The sequence below is a fragment of the Triticum dicoccoides genome, chromosome 1B (genome assembly GCF_002162155.2).
Source record: "Triticum dicoccoides isolate Atlit2015 ecotype Zavitan chromosome 1B, WEW_v2.0, whole genome shotgun sequence".
In the NCBI taxonomy this organism is placed as follows: domain Eukaryota; kingdom Viridiplantae; phylum Streptophyta; class Magnoliopsida; order Poales; family Poaceae; genus Triticum; species Triticum dicoccoides.
In genome coordinates this window covers 431442392-431447131 of record NC_041381.1, presented here as the reverse complement: position 1 = coordinate 431447131, position 4740 = coordinate 431442392, and positions in this window count along the sequence as shown.

The following is a 4740-nucleotide window of genomic DNA, read 5'->3' as shown; positions in this document are numbered from 1 at the left end:
AGCAAGCAAGAAAACGACTCAACAAACAGAAGCAAAGGTGCAAACACTCACGAAATATTTACATCGCAATTCAAACAGGCCCAAGGCCAGAGTTCATTACATTACACCCGAAACCCCCTAGTGGGTGAGTGGACCTGCTACCTAACAGAAATTTTTGAAAAGATAAAAACAGTCTGACTTCGGCCTCAGGCATCTCCAGCGCCGGGTCACGCAGCTGCCGGCTCTCCCTCGGTGGCCTCCAGGTTCGCTGAGGCGCCGGTATCTTCCACCTCGACGTCGTCGTCCCCGTAGATGCCCATCTCCTTAGAGCTGCCCTCTGGGTCATTCAGAAGCAAGCTGGAGTCATCAGCACGAACGACTCCGCCGTCATCTGTTCGCTCCGGCTGGAACTCGTCATGGATGGCAAATCCGGCGATGTAGCTGGCCCGGGCGGGCGATACGCCCGGCCTCCGCCTACAGTTGGAGCTCTGCGCCGGCTCACTGGCCCATCAGCCGATCCAGCGCCAGATCCGGATGCCAAGACATCACGAACCGGAGCGCCATCTCAGCACCGGCCCGAGCAACGGAAACCCGTCATGCGTGAAGCCGCTCCGGCCCCACCTCCAGCCATCGCGCCAGCCGTGAGAAGCTGTTCGGTGCAACGGTGCCAGGCCAGAGGGCAGCCATCATCCCTGCGCTGGCCTGGGATAGCTGTGCCATCTGCTCGCCCAAGACGTGCAGGCGAGCTTCGGCGGCGGCCATGATCTCCGGGAAAGTCCAGGCGACCTGCGGGTCAGTCCCGGAGCCCACGACCCCCTACGGATCCCGCTGGAAGCGTACATCCTCCTCCGCCAACCGATGCGTCTCCGAGAAGTGCTCTGTCAAAAGAAGAGCAAGACAAATCAGCAACAAAAAAGAGAAAGTCAGCTTCTCCACCCGGCAGAATTCAAAGAAGCACTTACTGGCGAAGGTCTCGTCCAGGTGCTGCGCTTCAAGCAACGTACCGTGCCGCTCCTGGTGATGGCACGGTCACGCTCCTAAAGCGCCTTCTCCAGATCAGCGACCTTGGCAAGGGCCGCCTTCAGCTCGTCATCCTTGGTTGCGGCCGCCTTCTCATACTCCTTACGGCGGTGGAGCTCCGACTGGTGGGCATCCCCCAGCTGGGTCCCCAGCTCCTTCAGATGCTCCACCTCCGCCTCGAGCCGACCCTTGTCGTCGGCCAGCTTATCGCATTGCTGGCCGGTTTCGACAAGGGCCCGCTGGGACTCCGCCGCCTTGGCTGCCTCCGTCTTAAGGCGGTCCACCTCGGCCTCTAGTCGGCTCTTGTCACCAGCCAACCGCTCCTGCAGCTGGCTGGCTTCAACAAGCACCCGCTGGGCCCCCTTTGCCTCCGCCTTCAGCCTCGCCGCCTCGGCCTGGAGCCAGCCGATGTCAGCAATGACCCAGTCGTACTAAAAGCCGGCTTGGAACAGCCGGGTTCACCAAGACTGCACCTCAGCTGCGCGACGAAGATTCAGAAACAGAAGAAGAAAAGACTACTTTAAGATTCGATCGAACTACTACGTAGTTGGCCTGAATCTCGGGGGCTACACCTAGTGGGTGCGCTAACGCACCCCCACTAGAGAGCAGCAAGAAGAAAAATCAAAGCGCAGAGGAAACAAACTCATCGTCATGGCGCGTTCCAGCTCCCGCGCTTGCTCCATCTCGGCCTGGGCGAAGGCCTGGATCCTCTCCGTGCGACCACGGAGGCCCTGGCCCATGTCGGCCATCACCGCCTCCTTCCGGGTCAGGGGCCCGAAGAAGACCTCGCTAGGGCCAGCCCGAGACGGCTACGACCCAGCGGCCCGACAGCTCCCCGGCCTAAAGATCAGGGTGTACTCGCCGCTGACCACCTCCCCCGCGGCCGGCGCCCCCTCCGGCACGACGGCTAGAGTCACCTGCGGTGCCGCCTGCTGCGGCGCCCCACCGGCCGGCGCCTAAGGCGCCTCCTTTGGTGCCACTCACGCCTCCTCCTCCAAGACGGTGTCATCGCCGCCTCGCTCGGCCTCCACCCGCTCGACTGCGTCGTCCCATGGCGGGGTGTCATTCCCGATCTTCATGACCTCCCGGTCGAGGTCCACCACCTCCGCGCGACTATCCTCGCCGTGCTCCCCCTCCGACGGTGGCATGAAGGCCGCCGACGGCGGCTCCATGCCGGCCGACATCTCGGGCCACGCCAGCTTGCGCCCACGTCGCGGTGGTGCTGGGCCAAGCCCGCGCCGAGTCCACCTCTAGCTCTGCCATGGCCCGGTTCCGGTCCCGCCAGGCCAGGCCCTCGACGTCGGCTAGGTCTAGGCCGAGGTCCGGATCGGCCTCCCCCCCGCTCGATGACGCTGAATCGGGTCTTCCGGAACACAACGCCACTGAATGACGAGGCCTCCGCCACCGCCCGCGCCAGCGACATCGGCGATCTGAAGTGCAGCAAAGTGAGAAGCAAGAAACAGGGAAGCCGCTCGGTAGCTCGACAAAATTCAGCAGAAGAAACTCACCCGGGTATCACCGGAGCCGGTGGCCTTTCTGGCGCCACCTGCGGACCGCGCCACCTTTTCTTAGCGGGCGACTTCACCCCGCCCGCCGGATCGGCCGTGCACTTCGCGGCCGGACTCCGGGGTGCCATGTACCCCTTCCCATGCGGCCGGCTGGCCGCCGCCGCCCCGAGAGAGGACCCAGCCACACCCGCACCGCCTCCTCCCCTCGCAGCCACTGCATCGACAGTCTTCATCAACACACCCGCCGACAGCCGGCACCTCAACAATCCAAATAGGGAATACATACCCGCATGGCGCCTCGCGCCGGTGTCAGCGTCGTCCGCCTCCGGCCCCTCGGGCCGCGTCGCCGCCTCCTCCGAGCCGGCCCGTGCCACCTGCATCAGCGCCCGGTCATATGGATGCAGGATGACATTTAGTAGCGCCTCCCTCGTCGCATCGGGACGAATAAGAAAATGAGAAGCAGCAAAAAAGGGAGACCAAGGACTCACCAGTGGAGCCGGGCATGCCTTGCTGTATGGAGTCTTCTTGAACTCCGAGTCCTCCGTCAGCCCGGCCTTAGAGATGTTATTGACCCGACGGGTGACCTGATCGGCCCCCAGGCGCAAGTTCAACATCCTGGTGGGGTCCACCAGGCCCGACATCAGGCCAATGATGTGGGAGCGATGCTGCAGCGGTAGCACCCGGCACGCGATAAAGGCGGCGATGAGATCCATGCCGCAGAGCCCCTCTCGCTCCTTCATCTCCACCACCCGATGGCACAGGTTGAGCACCTCCTGCGACGGGTGCTTGGAGAAGTACGTCCAGTTCCGCCTCTCCTGCGGTGGCGCGTCGACGAAGGGCGGCAGGTTGATCTGGTCCGCGCCAAGGTTGCGGACATAGAAGAAGCAGTTCTACCATTTCTTGGCAGAGTCCTCCAGCGGCATCTTAGGGCGGCCCCTGCACTCCCCGCGCGTTCGCGTCGAGATGACGGTGGCCCCGCAAGAAGCCATCTCCCCGGCGGTTGGCCCATGTTGCTTCAAGAAGAAGAGGCGCACCCAGAGGTCGATCAAGGGCTCGACCCCCAGGTACCCCCCACAAAGGGTGACGAAGCCGGAGAGCTGGAGGATGGCGTTCGCGCCAAGATGATGTAGTTGGAGCCCAAAGAACTCCAGGAAAGTGCGAAAGAAATTGCTCGCGGGAAGACCGAACCCGCGCTTGAAGTGCATGAAGAAGACCACGCTCAGATCCTTCCAGCCGCGGCTCCTGCTCGCCCTCCGGCAGCCGCACGACGACGTCCGTCTCCCTCGGCAGGCGCCTGGTGTCTCGCAGATACTTAATATCCGCGGCGGTGATGGTGGAGCCCATCCACGAGCCCGACGGCAGCACCATAAGCGGTTCACGGGAGAACGGAGAAAGTGAGAAAATATTGACGGAGAAGTTCTGCCTAAAGAGCGGCATAGCGGCGCAGCACGCGGCGGTCGCAAGAGTAGAGGAAGAAGGAGATGGGGGAGCGCGAGCAAGAGTAGTCTCCGCAGCCTCCCTCCCCCCAATTTATAAGCCACGCCTCAAAGTGGGGAAGTGGGATCGTTTGCACACGCCCCTCCCACTTCCTCGCAATAAGTGCACACGTACCGCATGCCATAACTGCATTGAGAATACCAACTGACTTGCAGACGCCGCAATAGATCTGCGCGTGGGATGAGGGCGTACATTGGTGGGCCCCAGCTCGTCGCCTCGTCCTAGCGCGCGCGTGGCCTGTCAGGCCCCTTCGGCTCCCAAGCGCCACGTGGCGCCCGCACGAAGCCCAAAAGATTGCTTCAAGATTCTACGGACTCCTCGGTTCCCGCCCGTGTCGGGATTGAAAGTGCAACTAATCCTTGGGTGGTTTTGGTAATTCTTAACAACATATAGCTCATTGAACTAATGCTCTTTCAAGATGATCATTTCAGAAAGTTCAATGATTTGCATGGCATGGACTAGAGATGTGGACCCCTCAAAATGCTAAGGACACATATTGGCAACAAACTCAAGACTCTACATTTTCATTTTAGTGATCCAAGATCACATTGAGTCCATAGTAAAGCCAATACTATTAGAAGGGGATGAGGTGTTGCTTAATGGCTTGCTTGCTCAAAATGCTTAGTGATATGCTCCAAAACCCTCAACCACTATCTCATTTCCACATATGTCCTAAACCTAAAAGTCATACTCGGCCCCACCGATTTGATATATCCGGCGCCATCGAATTCATTTG